Source organism: Pagrus major, chromosome 3 (assembly GCF_040436345.1).
Source record: "Pagrus major chromosome 3, Pma_NU_1.0".
NCBI classification, from domain to species: Eukaryota; Metazoa; Chordata; class Actinopteri; order Spariformes; family Sparidae; genus Pagrus; species Pagrus major.
In genome coordinates this window covers 22,373,256-22,392,796 of record NC_133217.1, presented here as the reverse complement: position 1 = coordinate 22,392,796, position 19,541 = coordinate 22,373,256, and the positions used below count along the sequence as shown (strand labels likewise).

At 40.9% G+C, this 19,541-nt stretch overlaps 1 protein-coding gene across 1 annotated transcript in view; it reads right to left on the bottom strand.

Moving 5' to 3' along the window:
• LOC140993880 (homeodomain-interacting protein kinase 1-like) overlaps positions 1–19,541 on the bottom strand; it is a 318,372-nt gene that overhangs the window by 247,535 nt on the left and 51,296 nt on the right. The gene's annotated exons all lie outside the window — the stretch shown is intronic.

Here is a 19,541-nt window from a genome sequence, read left to right as displayed (position 1 = left end):
TCTCTCACAGTTGTAGTTACACTGCTGGAACTGGAAAGTCTGACGAATGAAGTCATTGAATTTAGATGCTTTGAGATCCTTTCCTAACACCTGCAGGGAGGACTCACCCTGCTGCTCATTAAAATTTTGTTGGAAATTTTCAATTTCAGCTTGACTGTCAGTGCTCATGAACTTGCCTGCCAGACTTACACTAAGATTTTCCCTCTGGACTTTGTAAATACATTCATTGAGAACATAGAAAAGGTCTGATGCAGCTTCTTCTCTGGCATTGTATCGTATCTCCACGAGTAGATCCTGAATGTTACTGATTTGCTTGAATTGAATGTTGTCTTCATCTGGTCCTGGCTCGGTAAGCCAAATTGCTTTCAGGTGTCTTTGATCACGGTCTGGGACATAATCAGGAGCACGCCTTCTTTCATTCTCCTCAAAGAACAAGCTCCAAGTAAGCCCCTCCAGGCATTCAATAGAATGGTACTTTTTGCGCAGCTCCATTGGTACAAACATTTGAGGGTGGCTTGGCCATTCCAATGTCTGATGATACAAAATATTTCCTTTATAAGCAGGAAACTCTGGCCCTGCACAGCCAACTTCCCCTTTGGTAAGCAGGTTACCTTTTTGGTCCAACTCAGCAATGACTCTTCTGCTGTTGTCATGAGACCTCCAGACTCCGTCAGTCCTCAACATTATCTGTCCATCAGAGCTAACAGACAGCAAGGAGTTGTATAGGTATAGCTTCCTTTCCACACTGACAGAACGCAGAACTTGTAGCAGCTTCCCTACAAAGTGCTGGTCATTGCCAAGATTGCAGCCGATGAGGCTGATCGTGCCAAAATGACCAAAGATGTTTTCAGTCTTTAACACAAATCTGGCAAGTTCCTCCGGGCCATGACCAGCTAGCAGGACTGTTCCATTGGTACCATTGCTGCCATGGCCAACCAGTATGACATCATGATCCCGAGTAGGAAACAACTGGCTTCCCCTGAGAATATGCAGCGTTCCCTTCTGGTACCTCAGCAAAGTTGATATAGTGAGATGCTTCTCAAACAGGTAAGTGGCGGACTCAACCACTGCAGGGTCCTCTTCCATAATAACTATAGTCTGGTGAGTGTATTTAGCATCGTCGTCTGGACGAGTCAACGTCTCCTTAATGAGACCAGTAGCTCCGACACAGGCAGGCACTGTCAGATGGACGTAACAAGGTGCATGAAGAACAGGATCCCAGCGATTTGTAATTCTCTGACACAGCGTTTTTGCCATAGATAGAATCAGAGGTTCTGTAAACCCTAGACCTACACTAGTATTGATTGCACTCATTTGTCTGGACTTGGTGTCCATGTAAGTATCAGTAGGCCACTTTCCAGTGTCTCCAGGATGAGAGTGTAGGGGGTCAAACTTTAGTGTGGTCATCTGAAGATATGCCCTGGAAATAGATAAGTGATAGGTGAAAAATGATCCAGTGGAGCCAGCCACTGACTGAATATAACATTGTTTCACTCAAGACATTTTTATAGTTGTAAAAAGGTCCTTGATAAGCACATTGATGTTCCTGTTAGTTATTTGTTGGCCATTGACTTAGCTTGATTTGTATAGTGTAAATAGAGGGTACAATACAATGAATTGTATTTTGTATGTGTAGTGTAAAAAAGGAACCATTTGCAGGTTTCATCGTTGATACTTTTCCCCCTTTTTCAGTTTAAGAGTTTGCAGTTCAAGATTCGAGGGTCAAGATTCATTTATTTGCCATTCTAGAAACACAGACTTGTGCAACAAAATGTAAGCTGTAGTGCCTTCATGCTACACAAGAAAAAATAATTTTTACAGTGGAGTGTTGACGATGAGTTCAGGAGTCTCACAGCCTGAGGAATGAAGCTGCTCTGTCATCTGGTGGTACAGCAGCAGATACTTCTGTATCTTTTGTCCGATGGCAGCAGGGTGAACAAACTGTGGCTGGGTGGGTGTTGTCTTTTAGTATACTTAGTATCAAGAGTTAAATAAGAGTTAAAAGTCTTCAGCCATTTAAGCAGCTGTGCTTCAAGGGCATCACTTTATGTTGAAAAGTGGTGGGGACACAAGGGCTCAGATGAAAAAACATTTTTAAATGGTACTCAACATATGCAATATATGCATATGCATAGGCAATGTAATGGGGGATCATATGAAAAAGACAGAAAACAAAAAAACATAAAGTGTCGATGCCCCCAGTGTCACCTACGCTGTACTTAGACACAGCTGTGCATTGGGCAAAATGCTTATGTCAGCATGCTGACATGCTCACAATGACAATGCTAACATTCTAAATGTTTAATGTTTCACAGGTTCATCATCTTACCATTCTGTTTTCCAAAGTATTGGTCAAATGAAATGTTAACTTGATGAAGGTGATCAATAAAAAGTCACAGGATCACCAAAGCTGTTACACTTCATCCTGAGGGAATGTGCATGTACCAACTTTCAAAGCAACTTATCCAATAGTTGGTGAGCTTTATTTATTTTATTTTATTATTTTATTAATTATTTTAGTGTGAACTGGTCTGGAAAAGCCAAGCAACATACATAGAACAGGGCTCTGATATATGATGAAACCCAAAAAAGAGAGAGGGGTTGTAGACTTGTAGTACTTTGGTCCTGATATATGTCAGATATGACTCAAAGATATAGCACCCCATCAACTGATAGAAACAAGTGTTTGCTGTCTTTATTCTCCCTGAATTAAGTTAGTATTGACAGTATTGTGGTATATTCCAACACTTTAATGCAATGCTAGATTGTACAGCCAAGATCAGTTAAATAATCTTGACAGGTTTATAACATCAAAGCAGCAGTCTATTGCATCATGTGGTTGCTCACCTATTTTCATATTTGGAGCTGAATGGAAGTCTCTGAGCACTCCAGCCTGTAATGACAAAAAAACTCATGTTTAGTGCTCAGTCCACTGGTTTTTAGGCATTAGCTGTAAAATCCTGCTCATCAGATGACAGTAATCAATAGTTCTGCAAAATATGCTTCCCTGCTGCATTGTCAGGTAAAATAAGTCAATGGTTTTTTACTTGGTATGTCTGCAGCTCACAGAATTTTCTTACAATGAATATGGTTATGGTACCATTACATATATGACTAATTTGACTTTCATTCTTTTACTGCATAATAGAGAAGGAAATTAGTACAGCAGAGTTTAATATAAGACCTTTTTTAAATTAAGTACAGTTTAATTTTTCAGTTGCAACATTTTTGTTGTCAGTTGTCTTTTTTTCCAAAAAGGCTTCACCATAATGCCACTTATAAGGGCGGATAATAAAACAGCAAGACATCTAAAACTAAAGCTTATTTTAGTGCTTCCCTAAAAAGTGTAACAAACTTACCAGCATTCATTCCTGCTGCCATAGACAGATGAAGGATGATAAAACAAAATCCACAGGGTTTCAACATGGCTGTGAGGTTCTCTGCACAGCAGCTGAAGTGACAGTCACTGAATTCAGCAGGCAGTGGAGCTTCAGCTCATATCTCAATACGCATTTGGTTAGATAAGAATGGAAATGACAAAATAATGACTGCACAGTTTCTGAACATTTGTGTCGCTCTGTCTGACTGCTCCACCTTAAGTTTACTTCTCTGTGTAAAACATGTAGCTCTGCATGCTTTCTTCCTGTTTTGACTGTGAATTGTATGTTTTTTGACTGTGAACGGTATGACTGAATATGTAGCGATCACACAACCAAGGTACATTTGACATACAGAATGTGATATAGAAAGATGAACCAATACTGACCCTAACCAACCATGGGATTAAATCAAGACTGGTCTGAAAGTGTCAACAAAAACAGAACATTATAAGCTTCATAAAGGTAGAATCTGATGCAGGACTTCTTTATCAGAGTTTTGAGACAAACATACCGAACAGGGCTGGTGCCAACAAAAGGAGCTTAAGGGCTTGTCCCTTTTAGGAAACACTTGACAATATGAAGTAGACTCTTTATGCAGGTCTGGATTGAACCAACATGACTCTGTGGCCCCTACTGAGCACCAGGTACAGTGCACACTGCAGACTACAGACTGTACAAGAGCAACTGGGAATACAGCCCACACTGAACTATTCACCTGCACAGTGATTGTGTATACACCTATCAGTCTCAACATTAAAACCACCTACTTAATATTGTGCAGGTGCTCCTTGTGCAGCCAAAACAACTCTGACCTGTCAAGGCATGGTCATAAGTCCCCTGGACTCTCCTGTGGTGTCTTTGTTGTGGATCTTTTGAGTCCTGTATGTTGGGGGTGGGGCCTCCATGGATTCACTTTGGGCTCTTTGTTCTTCAAGCTGTTTCTGAGCAGATTTTGTGGTGTGCCAGGGCTCATTGTCCATCTGGGCGGCCACTGCCATCAGGGAGTGCCATTGCCATGAGGGGGTATACTTGGTCCACAACTGTGTTTGGATGGGTTGTGTGTTTCAAGTGACATCCACATGAATGCCAGGACCCAAGGTTTCCCAACAGAACATTGTATTGTGACCATATGATCAATGTTATTCACATCAGCTCTAAGTAGTAAGTTGTGTCAGCATTGATTAACTTTCTCTGGTCCCTTACACCAGCAGGATAATGATGAAACGTACAGTAGGTCTACAGCTATGAACGCTGGCTGGGGCGTTATCTAGCAATATAGACAGGTGTTTGAAGCAGGTCTGACAATTGGTATGAAGCACTCAGCAGTTCACAGGTTTTTAGAGAGTCTGCTAGTGCTGGTGTAGAGTTTACTAGCCTTGTTAATATTGCTAGTCAGGGAAATAGTGCAGAATACCAGACTGATGGCTTAGTTTACAACTTTGAGACTGTCTCCTTCCTTCGCCACTCTTTCATTGAATCATTCTCTAAATGTGTAAATCACAATAATCTAATCTCTATCTCCACCTCTGACAGTGGGGAAATGTCTCAGCAAGCACCTTATACAGTCTTACATAATAAAATACCAAAGCTAATCACTACTGCATCCCATCATCCTTACCTGCATAGGCAGCCAAAACATACTTCTACTAAAAGGTACCTTGTTCGAGTTAACACATTATCTACCATAAGCTCCACTGAATGGCCTATCACTGGAAACTGCAGCTCCAATGAGCCCTCAAATGTGGCTTCATTAATATTAGATCACTGTCAACTATAGCCTCACTGATTAATGATTCGATTACTGAGCATAAGCTGGACATGATTGGCTTATGTGAAACATGGCTGAAACCTAATATTTTTCCGCCATTCATTGAAGCCTCCCCTCCTGACTATAACTACACCAGGCTGACCAGATGTCCCGCTTTGTGCGGGACTGCACAGAATTTGAATCACTTGGCCCACGTCCCACATATTGAGATGATGTCCCGCAATTTAATTGGCTCTAGTTTTCAAAGTCAAACCACTGCAGGACAGATGCTTCCTCTAAAATGTGTCATTTATCCAATGGCTGTGAAGAAATATGGGGGGGTTGTCATCCCCGGTCTGTGTCAATCAGCTGTCAATCTAACTGCCTAGTCAGTCAAGTTAACCTGTCACTGTCTCCGCTGTCCTGCCCCCGGAATGAGGAAAACTGAGAGTGAAAGGGATGCAGATTTTGGCAGAATATAATGAAACTACGACAAAAAAACGACGAAGCAGCTGCAACAGAGACTGGGAGACTTTTTACAATTCTCACCAAAGAGGGGGAATACGACCTGGAATGACACAGTACCTGCAAGTCTCATAAGAAACGTGTGGCTGAGCCAATCTATGAAAACATTCCTCCTGAAACCCAAAGATGACTGCTAGACAGATGAGGTAACAGCAGCTGAAATAAGCAGCATTTACCACACTGTGCAGCACTCCCACTCATACAGGTCAGCAGACTGTGGTTGTAAGCTAGCACCCGTCATTTTCCCAGACTCGGAGATTGCAAAAAAATGTCATGTGGTTCGAACAAAATCAGCAGCTGTAGTTCCAGATGTGCTTGCACCTGCCTCCGTGGAGAGTTGTTTGAGACAATTAAAAACACCAATGGTTCCCCCACGAAGTGACAGAAACACACACGCCATTTTTTTCAGTGGCTCCAGCTCCTTCTAAAATATAAACAGGGCTGTTTAAGATATAATAATTGTTAAGTCCTTGACATGGTAAATAAAGGTCTTACCTGTAACCTGTATAGTCCTATTGTGTGCTACTAAATCAACCAGAAGGTAAAGCATAGATGTTATGAGCTACCAGGCAGAATAGAAACGTTTATTTTTTAAAGTTAGATAGACAATATATCAAAATTTTAGACTACGTCCATACATTGGTGACGTGTCCCACATTGTCCCACACAAAGATACCCTTTGTCCCACATTTGGCTTATTGGGATCTGGTCACCCTAAACTACGCCCATGTTGGTCGGGCCTCTAAACATGATGATCTCTAATCTAATCTATAAATCTATTGTCAGTTTAACATCCAACCAGGATATTAAATTTGAGGCTCTGGTTTTAAAACCATCTTGATCAAGTAGTAACGGCCTTGTCCAGGGAACTGGTTTTCACCTGGTTGTAATCTATAGACCTCCAGGGCCTTACTCCCAATTCTTAGAATAATTTGGTGAATTTATTGCAGATCTTGTTACTCGTTCAGCTTAGATCTTAATTATTGGGGATTTCAATATCCACTTAAATAAGCCTTCTGACCCCTAAGTAAACCTTTTCTGGCACTCGATGATATATGATATTTCTGGCTTCATTCAGCTTGTTCACGAACCTACTCATTCCAGTGGTAACACTCTGGACTTGATCCTCTACCAAGGGTCAGATGTGTCAGCCCTGAATGTCGCTTCTGTCTCTTCTGCAGTGTCAGATCACTTTCTTATTACATTTGAAGCATCATTAGCCTGTCCATGTACTGGTGACACAAACGATTTTGTGTTGATGAAGGTTCTCAGTTGTCCTGCTGGACTAAGGACGCAGCCCTGGGGGAGGCCGGTGTATGCTGAGTGATGCTGGAGGAGGTGTGGTGGCTGATCCTGACGCACTGGGTTCTGTTGGTGAGGAAGTCCTTAATCCACCTGCAGAGAAGGTCTCCCAGACCCAGTGTTTGTAGTTTGTCAGTCAGTTTTCTGTGTAGTGGATCTATTGGTCCTGTATGCAAATTGGTGTTGGTCAAGGTCAGGAGGGATGCATGCCTTAATGTGGGGCAGTAGTCTCTCGAAGCATTTTCATAATCACCGACGTGAGGGTAATCATTCAGGCTTGTGATGGCTGAGGTTTTGGGTACAGGGATTATGGTGGCAGTTTTCAGACATCTGCCTCTCCAGGGGTCTCATAAGCTCTCTACTCTGGTCCTCTGGAAACTCTGCAATAAAAGGTAATATTTTGTTAGGTTTAAAAACAGATGTCTTACATAAAGACTGCATGAAGAAAATATATGGCTGAGGTTCATCTTTCCTCTTTATTTTGATGGTGTCAACTGCACATCCACAGATGAACAGTGTATTAATTGTAGCTTTAATTTTTACTCACTAATTATAGGGATACATGACATTAATTATATTATATAGAATATTTCTTTACTTTGCAGTCTGTCTGCATGCAGAAACACTGCTGGTAACATTTGTGAACACAGACCTCCCTACAGTTTAATACATCAAAATTAATATCAAAACACCCCTAAGCCTTACTTATATGACTGAGCAGGGTCCAGTTAACTCACTTCTAGCATAATTGTAGGCATTTCACACAGACTTAGATCGACAAATATTAAAATGACGTGCAAAACAGCTGATACTAGGAAACGAGTGACGTTAGCATAACGTTTCAACAGCTGTTTAGCTACAACAGCTAGCAACTTTACCTGCAAACAAAATAGCAATGGCAAGTTTTTCCTCACTTGAATTGAGGGTCTTAGGACAGAGGATGTTGTTCAATGTACAGATTGTAAAGCCCACTGACGCAATGTGATTGTGATTTTGGGCTATATAAATAAAATTGATTTGATTTGAGTAGGTTGGAGACGTTTGGTGGATAAAAGTTTGACTTACTTCATGATGACTGCAGTCCAGCGGCTCAGTCTCCGTCTCAAACACGGTGTGTTTACTTTGAAAATCCCGGTGATTATCTCTCTCAGTTGTGGGAAAGTGGCGGAAATATCACTGTATAACAGTTATGAATTATCTAAATTATTTAGGCTATTTGTTTCTAGACGTTTCACCTCTCATCCAAGGGGCTTCTTCAGTTCTAACTAACTGGAGGGGAGTTGCAGGCTTTTAACTCTGTGTGGGAGTGTCCCTTCAAAGTCATTAGGGACACATGTGAGCAGTGAGTTTCAGAGTCATTAGAGCCATTTGTGGGTCGTTGACCCGACCGACCTTCATGTCGATTGTTTGGGCTAGGTGAGCCCAGGTGTGAATGGTTGTTAATTTGCTTCACATCAAAGACCCACAAGTGACCCAAATGACTCTGAAACTCAGAGCTCACACGTGTCCTTAACAACTCTGTAAGGACACTCCCACACAGTTTAAAATCCTGCAACTCCCCTCCAGTTAGTTAGAAATGAAGAAGCCTCTTGGATGAGAGGTGACACATCTTCAAGAAACTGAAACAAGTCCAGTTGCCTACGATACAGCACCTAGAACAAATGTTTTTACTTCTCGTCATTTCAGCCCAGCAAACTTAGCGATGCTTAGTGAAAAATTGCCTGGGGTCTTGGCTCTTTTTGCAACAGTGATGGAACCTGTGGATAAAATTCACTAATAATGTTAACTCGGTACTTATTTCTCTCCTTGATTGTGTTGCACCTGTCTTTACCAAGACAAGACAATCAAAGAAGTCTACACTCTGGTTTACCGATGTAACCCGAGATCTCAAGCAGACCTGCAGGAAAATGGAACGTGCATGGTGAAAATCTAAATTGGAAGTTTTCTTTCTTGCAAGGCGTGATAGTGTACTTAATTATAAGTAACTCTGCATTTAATACCATAGATCATGGCATACTGTCAGACCAACTTGAAAGTCAATTTAGCATTTCTGGCCTGGCTCTCGCTTGGCTAAAGTCTTACCTATTGGAAAGAACACAATGTTTGTTATAATAATACTACATCAATATTTATTGATGTGAAGTGTGGAGTTCCCCAGGGCTCTGTTCTTGGCCCTTTGCTCTTCTCTTTATATATTTCACCTCTTGGCAAAATTATTCAGAGTTATGGAATACATTTCCACTGCTATGCGGACGAAACTCAGCTGTATGTGCCCATAAAAGCTGATGATAATTCTGAAATCACAAAATTAGAGGCCTGCTTTATGTGGTGAAGAAATGGATGTCAGTAAACTTCCTGCTCCTGAATTCAGATAAAACTGAGTTGTTGGTCATTGGCCTCGCTCGACAGAGACACCACTTTGATCAGGTGACAGTAACTCTTGATTATGGTGTTATTTCTCAAAGTTCAACTGTCAAGAACTTACTTACTTGTCAAAGAAATTACCAAGATCGCATTTTACCACCTGTGCAACATAGCTAAAATTACATCATTCCTGTCCACAGCTTACGCAGAGATCCTGATTCATGCCTTTGTTTCATCTAGACTGGATTACTGTAATGCTTTATTTTCAGGTCTACCACGTGAGAGCACTAAAAGTCTTCAAATGATTCAGAATGCTGCAGCTAGAGTCTTAACACGTACAATTTGATCATATTACACCAATCCTAGCCCCACTGCATCGGCTCCCAATTCATGTAAGATCAGACTTTAATGTGCTGCTAATGACATACAAAACTGTACACGGCCTTGCCCCGTCATACATATCTCATCTCAATGTACCATATATTCCACGTTGTGCATTATGCTCTCAGGATTCAGGGCTCCTGACTGTTCCCAGGGTTAAGAAGAAGTCAGCTGGCTGCAGGGCTTTTTCCTATCGTGACCACTTCCTCTGGAATAACCTCCCAGCTAACATCAGACAATCTGGCTCTATTGAGGCCTTTAAATATAAACTCAAAACTTACTTCTTTGACTTAACCTTTTAAGTCCTTGATGGCAATTGTGAGCTTCTTCAGTGGGTCGTCGTTTCTTTTTTGTTTTTTTTCTGTTCCCTCAAGCTGCAAGCTGTGTCGCTCTCTCACTGTCTTCTCTTTATAGCTTTCTACTCCTCCTCCTCCTCCTCTTTCTTTTCTCAGGCTTCCTTCTGATGGACTACAGGCCCCTGGGAACAGCTCTCTCTCCTGGCCCCCGCTGCCTCACATATTGACGGCTCTGGATCGTCTGTTCTGTACATGCAACATCTACTGCATGTCTGTCTGTCCTGGGAGAGGGATCCCTCCTCTGTGGCTCTTCCTGAGGTTTTCTTCCATCTTTTATTTCTCCCCTGTTAAAAGTTTTTTTTTTTCTCAGTATGGCAAGTTTTTCCTTACTTGAATCGAGGGTCTTAGGACAGAGGATGTTGTTCAATGTACAGATTGTAAAGCCCACTGAGGCAATGTGATTGGGATTTTGGGCTATATAAATAAAATTGATTTGATTTGAGTAGTAAATATAAAAAAGGAAAACGGTATGAAATTGTGGTATTCTTTAATGTCAGTTTATTCAGTCATGAAAACAAAGAGAATTAAAAATAAATAAATAAAAAGGCATAAAAAAATCAGTCAATGAAGATCTTTCTCTTGTCTTTCTCTTCTCTCTAGATGTGTTCACATACAAGGAATTTGACTCCAGTTTTTAAGTGGCTCTGAATGATACACCATACAAATACTTGTGCAGAGGGATCACCTGACAGGTCATGTGACTACAAGAATCCAAAAATGTAAGAAATACATTAACTTCTAGACCTAAAAATATATTATATGTACAATGTACCAAGTAAATTCATATGTGCAAATTTTCTGTACCACTTAGATATACAATAAGAAGATCATTGGGAAAAAACAATATTATAGCCCATGAAGGAGGGGAAATACTGAACTAGTTAACTGAACATAATGCATAGTAATAGATGCACATACAGGCCCCCCCAAAAACATCATATATACACAGTGCACGCTTATATACATAGACACAGAGAGAATGTACAAGGCTCCATAGTCTACCTAAACAATGTATACTAATCTACTTGTCAAAGGCCGTGTACAGTAGCTAAGGTTTAATCAGAACAACTTGAATATCACATTACTGATGCATCAGGCATAAACCATCACACCATATACTGTTGTGTGATAAATCTGCACATTTTGGAGTGGCCCTTTGCTGTGACCAGTCCATAGAACACCTGTGCACTAATCATGCTGTTTGATCACCATCTAGACATGACACACCTGCTAGGTGGATGGATTATCTTTGCAAAGAAGAAATGCTCACTGACACAGATTTTAACAAATGTGTTCTCAAAATCTGAGAGAAACAATTCTTTGTGTGCATAAAAAAGGCTTAAATATTGACTAAAAAATGGGAGCAAAAATAAAGGTGTGATGCTTGTATTTTTCTTACTATTTTTCTTACCATGCAAGACACTGGTGAACCTGTAGAACAGCCTGTGAAGCTGTGAGCTATTCTTTCTCATCCAGACACAGATAGATCCAGCCGGTGTTCAACTGGTCTAAGTTTAGTTGGTTTCTATTGATTGAATTCAGTCTAATCTAAAAAATTGGATAAGTCACCTTGATCGTATGTGGATCAATTTATTCAACGAATACACACACACACACACACACACTGATTTATGTCACTTTTGGGGACTTTACATAGACTTTCAGTCATGTACTGGAGGCTAATGCCCTGATCCTAACCCTAACCTTGACCCAAGTCTTATATTTAGGACTAAAATGTCATGATTTACATTATAGGGTCCAGCATATTGGTCCCCATAAAAGACCCTGCACCATGAGTGGACTCCAGGTTTCATTGTTGCACACTTTAAATGCTTGTTGTCTGACAAAGACTGACTAGTGAGTGGTCTCAAACAGCCACCATGAAACAGATGACAGAGAGCGTCATACCTGTCTTATGATATGCTCATTGCTCAATATCATCACACCTGTGTGCCAGCAGCTTCATGTTTGACGCTGGGAGGCGTACAGCCTGTTACCACATGGCTGTTTCCAGGTCACTGCTAATCCCCTCCAATCTTCTTTTCTCCTCATTAGCCATCTTACCCACTCCTTTCCCTGCTGCGCTCACAGTGAAGCCTCTGACTAATTCTGTAGAAGTCTAATTTTACACGCCACAGTTTGAACCTAAGTTTGGTACATCAATTTCTTCTTCTTCTATTCTACGGTGGTTTGACATGACAGGCAAAACAGACATTTGATCAAGAGACAAAAGATGAAGCTGGTTGAAGAATATATAGATGTGGCTTTAAGAAGAGCCAAGAATGGACCATCTCCACGAGCAAAATCCTCTGTGTGCACAAAGTAGTTGTGCATGTCAACATGGTTTGACCATTTCTGCGGCAATAGCTCTTCTGTATGTGAAGGAGTGAGAGCAGATGAGATAACCTGGTGGGAGACAGACTGTGGAGCCAGACATCGGAGGATTAATCAACAAAATATCAAGACGGAAAATCAAGGACAACAACAGGATACCAAACAGGTACATAAAGTACAGACTGTAGACCAATGCAAATTGGTTTCATCCATTGAAACTACCATTTCCCTCTTTAAAAATACTTACATACTGTGTCAATACAGCACTGCAGATCATTTTCTAGTGTTATTCAGCTGACATATCTGTGGAGAGACAAACCTACAGGATTATTTGATGATAGTACATGTTTTGTTATGTATTTACTAATGTAAGCACACCGAGAAGTGGCCTTAACCTTTACTATTCTTCTCAAAGGAGTACTCCTGCAATTTAATTTCCACTTTTAGAAAGTTGAAGAGCTTGCAAAAGATCTATGACAGGCATAGAACAGAAAGGTGAAATGTTGTGCCACAGAGGCTGAGCTTTCCTGACATTAAGTCAAGTAGGATCCTTCTCTTCCCAGAATTCAGCTGGATAGCATGTTTCATTAGACCCTCACCCACACCTACCTTCAGTATGTGATACAGGCTTTTTGAGACATTGCTGTGACATCATCAGGATTATTTTTTTCAGACTTGACAAAGCTCTTCCAGAGCCACTGAAGACATTTAACAACTCGACTGAGTTGAAACCACCAATCATTTTAAGTTCAGGTCAGAGACTCATTGTCACCCACTATGTAGAATTGCCATTCAATAGCAATTTGGCACTTACTTCAGTAAGTGAGCGCATCAGCGCTCAAACGCACTGCAGTACATACAAAAGTTAATATCAAAGTGCTAAATGAAGGCAACTGGACTTGCTTGAGGTTCTTGAAGACGTTTCACCTCTCATCCAAAAGGCTTCCTCACTTCTAATAGACTGGTGGGTGCCTGGCAATGTAACATCTATGGGGTCCTTAACGCCTTGAGAGTTGTTCAGATCTCATATGAGTCATTGACCACCTGGCCCTCATGTTCACGTTCACATTCATATGGCCGCAACATTGAGCTCTGCCTGTATTCAGTTCAGTGGTGCGTTCAGTCCGTTGCACTTTCACAGAAAGATTTCAGTATGTTTTCATCTTCTAATTACGAAGTCTCCCCAGTTTTAGAAAACCAAATGTTTTAGACAAGTTAAAATAAACTTCAGTGGTGACATCATATATTATGTGGTTGAAAACCTGTCCTCATTTTCAGTCATCTGCATTGCCTGAGAACTAGTGGAAAAGGAGCGACAGTAGATGTGAACAACGGCAGAAAACGTACTAACTAAAAGTCTGTATTCGTCTCATTGGTGTTTCATTTCAAAGCCAGTGTGTCAGAGAACAGACCTGAGGCAATGACAAAGCATCACTGTTCATTATTGAACTTAGAAATAGTAGTTTGACAAAATTATCTTAACTCAAATTCCACTTACTTTTTCAGGACTTTCAATCACATCTGGTAGTCGTCATCTCCTGATGGAAACCTGCAGTTTTGAGCTCTGCTCAACTCTGAGAGAAAAAAAGAAATCCATAGATTAAATATAATAAAAGCTACCAACTGCTACATTATTTTAAATGCCATCTATGTATGCAGGCGGACTCCCTCACCCACACCAGGAGACACGTATTATTCACTACTCCCTGTATATTACACACTCAATAGTTTATTGTCACAGACAGGTGTAGTATTACACAACTGTATTTTTTGCATCCATAAAATGTGATGTATTGCATTGTGGGATTGTTAGCATAAAGTAGTGTACATGCCATGAACACTAATATAAATACAGATGTATTTACAAGCTCATCTTTTTACTTCCTGTCAACTCTACAGTAACATTTTCATTCTTAAGTTACTGTATCTGTAACCATTTGCTTTGTACATATTGTTAACAATATTTTCCATTCATTTTTGTATATGCTGTCTGTGTTGTAACATTCTCGATCCTCAACTATGATAATCAAGTCACTAAAGGTTAGCCAATCAACTAGCCTAGCTGGCTATTAAAACGAGGGAAAGCACCGTCAATTTTATCTTGACTTGACTAACTTGACTTTCAGAGCAGCTAACGTTAGGTCGCTAAGGCTCTTTATATTTGGAAGAGCTGCTGAAAGAGTTAAAAAATAGAATTTGGATATGGAATGTTTGTAATAGCGCTGCTTAGTTTATACTACACACACCAGAACCATGATATCACATCCCTTCCATGGCAGACACAGAATGGTTTTGATGAATTTAAAGCTATAGGCCTATGTGACCATAGCCTCACCTGAATCAGGTATTAGGAGCGCCTGCAGGAGCTTACACTGAAGAGCCAAAGTCACAACCCAGTGGTACCTTATTTCTGAAAAAAACCTTTTATGATAGTGAATGGAGAAAGACAAATGCATTTTTGGATCCTCTATAAGTTATGTCTTGTTCTCACATATGGTGTTTGTCAATTTAAAAGGTAATCTTCCAAGTCAATAAAGTCTCAGTTTGTTGTAATTAAAGTAAAATATTATGTAGTTTTGTGTTAATGCGCTCAGTGAACTACATCGTCTCACTCAACAGACGTCACCAACACTGACATGGCCGCCGTCTGGGCTCAGAAAAGGTAGTAAAAAAGATTAAAATCACAATAAATCTGCTCATATTGACGACTGCAGTTATGCGAAAGGAGAGTTGGTCAGTTCTGTGAGCTGCTTATATACAGGAGAAGCTCTACAATGTTTAAGTTACGGGTTTGTCGGGCGTTCAACGAGACGACGTCATTAACGAGACTGTTGGCTGTGTAGTCTTTATAATGACGTATTTTCACAGTCCGATACATCATTACTTTGATGACAAACTGAGACTTTACTGACTTTGAAAGTCAAGGTCCCATGACGGAAACGGGAAGGGGCGGGAGTTCAGCTCTCTCCTGCATATTTGGATTCACTGTAGTAATATGAGTAGAAGGCGTTAAGCAGGTTGTGCTCGGGGTCTAAGGAAGTCTTGGCAGCCGCCCTGTCTTCAGATGGTGTGATGTGTGTGGCTGTGATGTGTGTGTGTGGCTGTGATGTGTGTGGCTGTGATGTGTGTGTGTGGCTGTGATGTGTGCGGCTGTGATGTGTGTGGCTGTGATGTGTGTGGCTGTCCTGTAGGTGGAGGCTGGAGCCTGTTGGACCTGCAGATGGGAGGAGGCTCTTCTTGGGCTTTGTTGTTATAGTAAAGGCTCGATCCTAACCCTCGGTCAGCGGTTTCCATCACCGGTCACGTTTTCTTCTGTCCAGTTTTCACCGGTGCAAAGACAGATGGGCAGAAAACGGAATTTATTTTTTGGCGTTAAAAGAAGAGGAGGAAAGGAAACAATCCACAGAATGTAAGAGGACTGTCTCACATTTCCTACATCAGTTTGTCCTTTAAGATTGACTAAAAACGCTTCTTCTCTGTTTGACTTTGTCCTGTTGCACAACCAGAAAATGACTCATGAGCACCATGAAGGTGAAGCCACAGGATCGCTGTGTGAACACTGGACTATAATGTGTTGTAATACTGTTAGCAGCAGGTTTGAGCCTGAGCTCAACTTCGACTACCACGTGTTTCATCAGCGTTTAGTGTGTTTGTGTGCTGTTCACAGCTGTGAGCTGGCTCTCTGCTGCTGCCGCTGTGTTGTATCATTAGTAACACCGTAGCTAATGCTACAGAGGACCCACGCAGGTCCACAACACAACACAACACAACACAGCACAGCACAGCACAGCAGTGTGCAGCAAGGAATGACATACAGCTAAACAAAGAGAACAAAGCTGAAGCTGTGTTGAATCTCTCCCAGTGTATTATAGTGGCAAAAAGTAATCCGTTTCAGATGATACCTGTCGGTGTGACTGCGTGTGTTGGGTATATGTACTGGCACAGGCCTGTTGAGCTGGTGACTGGTGTCATGCTTCATGAGCAGCCACTGAGTGTTTACTGGTGGAGCACATCCACCAGTAAACTGCTGTTGGATACTTGACCTCACATTTCCACAGCTTATTTATTTTTTCCACACAACTGAAGGCTTCCGCATACATTAGCATCACAGTCAGTCAACAGAGACTTATTTAGAGTGTAGTGCATGGGTCAAACTGGAAAGAGATGTACTGTATATGGCCACTGACAAGTCTTTAAGCTTTATGCACATCCATGTACAGTCTTGGTCAAAAGTTTCCATCCACTCATAAAGAACATGTATCATGTCAGTCTTCAGTTCTACTGACTTCTACAGCTCTCATGTTTCTGTGATGAATGAGTGGAACACAAACTACTTTGTCACAAAAACATTCATGAAGTTTGGTTCAGTAATGAATTTATTATAGGTCTTCTGAAAATGTGACCAAATCTGCTGGATCAAAAATATACATACAGTAACTAGAACAATCAATGTTGGTGATTATAGAACGTTGTGTGAATCAAATGTTCTGTGTAGCATGGCCTCTTAACTTCTTCTGAGTGATTCTGATTGATAACAGCTGGTGACCTTTCTGGGCCCATTTTAATAGGGCTTGTTTGATACAGCCATTAGACTCAGCCACAAACACTACAATGGGAAGCTCAGCATTGATCTGAAAGAGTGCAGTATTGATTTGAACAAGTCAGGAAAGTCACTTGGAGCCATTTCAAAGCAGTTACAGGTTCCAGGACCAACTGTTCAAACTACTGTTTGTAAGTATAAACTGCATGGCACAGTTGTGTCACTGACACGATCAGGAAGAAAACACAAACTATCACCTGCTGTTGAGAGAAAACTGGTCAGGATGGTCAAGAGTCAACCAAAAACCACCAAAAAGCAAGTCTGCAATGAATTAGAAGCTGCTGGAAGACAGGTGTCAGTGTCCACAGTCAGGTGTGTTTTACATCAACCTGAGCTGAGAGGCTGCCGTGGGTTCAGACAGCAGGAAAGCAATACTTGTATAAGCATTTAAAAGCAGCACATCCAAAAGTTAATGCTGAGCTGCAAAGCATTCGGAGGGAGGAGGAGGAGGGAGCTCCCCAAACCCGAACCAGACCCCTGGCACAGAGACAGACGTCACTGACAGAGGCCTTTCAACAAAAACCTCAACAATATCCAGGTAGCAATTTCTAGAAGTGAAAGTTATGTCCAGCATTAATTAATGTTGTTTTAGTGTAATTGGTGGTCAGAGATGTAATTTTAGCAGAGTGATTAAACTATTATCATATATTCAGACAGTTGAAATAAATCTTAATTGTTTTACTGGAACTCAAAAAGATAAACTTATATTAAGATCTATAGCCTACCTCAAACCTGAAGTCTGAATATGGCAGAATATAATAACCCTTTTGTGTATCTGTTGAAGGAACATTAGTATTCCTATTTAGGCTACATGCAGATTTTTTTAAGTAAAAAGTATCAGTATCGGTATTGGTATTGGCAATACTGGCCCTGAAATTACTTGGTATCGGATCGATACCAAAATTTGCAGTATCGCCCACCCCTAATTTTCTCCGCGTGCCACGGCCGAATGTGTCAAGCCAGGCAGGAAGTCAAACAAAGCAACAACGAGAGAATCCGGTCAAAATAAAACAAATTTCAAAGTAAAATTATTTTCAATAATTAAACACACTGATTGACAGAAAAATACTCATTACTATGAAGTGGACATACATTTATAGTTGTCAGGAAAACATGGCGTTATAATTGCAGTTATTTACTTTCCTATGGTGAAAAAACAGCTCCAAGTGTGACTACAGAAGAGCTGAGGAGCAGAGCTGTTTGCCGACAGGCGCGGAGAAATTCGCGTCTGGTGTGAACAGAAGGGCTGTGGCTCGCGCGAGAATTTCCGAGTGCGGCGCTTCCACATCCTGTCTGAACCTGGAGTTAGAAAGAAGCCCTTGATTCAGACAAGGCACCTTAAAGCTCGACTGAAGTTTGCTGCTGATCACATGGACAAAGAAAAAACCTTCTGGAGGAAAACTCTGTGGTCACATGAAACAAAACTCAGTCATTTGGCCACAATGAGCAGCAATTTGTTTGGAGGAGAGAAGGTGAGGCCTTTAACCCAAGAACACCATACCTACTGTCAAGCATGGTGCTGGTTGTATTATTCTGTGGGGCTGTTTTGTTGCCAGTGGATCTGCTGCTCTAAAGAAAGTAAATGGAATAATGAAGAAGGATATTATCTCCAAATTCTTTAGGAAAACCTAAAATCATCAGCAGAAGATTGGCTCTTGGGTGCAGTTGGATGTTCCAACAGGACAATGATCCCAAACACACATCAGAAGTGGTAAAGGAATGGATCAATCAGGCTAGAATGGAGGTTTTGGAAAGTCCTGACTTGAACCCCATCAAGAACATGTGGACTGTGTTGAAGAAACAAGTATGTGCCAGGAAGACAACAAATTTAGTTGAACTTCACCAATTCTGTCAAGGGAAGAGGTTAAATATTCAGCCAGAGGACGACCAGAAGCTTGAGGATGGCTATCAAAAGCAGCTAACTGAGGTGAAAATAGAGAATGTGAAAAGAGACATTTAATCAAAAACTAGAATGTATATTTTTGATCCAGCAGATTTGGTCACATTTTCAGAAGACCTATAATAAATTCATTACTGAAGTATGTGTTCCACTCATTCAGTCACAGAAACATGAGAGCTGTAGAAATCATTGGAACTGAAGACTGTCATGATATACATGTTCTTTATGAGTGGGTGTAAACTACTGACCATGACTGCACCTAGCTGAGGCGCCACTTACAGTATGTCCTGTCTGCCTCTCATTGATTTTCATGGACATTTTGGGCTAAGCTCACTTGGTGTGAGTAATTTCTTATTAATGTTCTCTCAAATCCTTGTTTTTTTATTGCTTAAAATGAAACTACACAGACATCTCACAATTTGAATAACAGTGAAGCAGAACTGCATATGATTTGGGTCCTGGAGGGCAAGGTAAGTATATGAGTGTGCAAATGTGTTCAGTTTGATCAGTTATGAGCAACTGTTACAGTTATGATATGAAAATGTACCATTAGGAATGCCTATACAAAACTGTCAGCTCTGAAAATAATCTTTCAAATTGAGGAATCCTTTATGAAAGAATGAAATGGGGGAGCACAGAATGCATTGCCCAC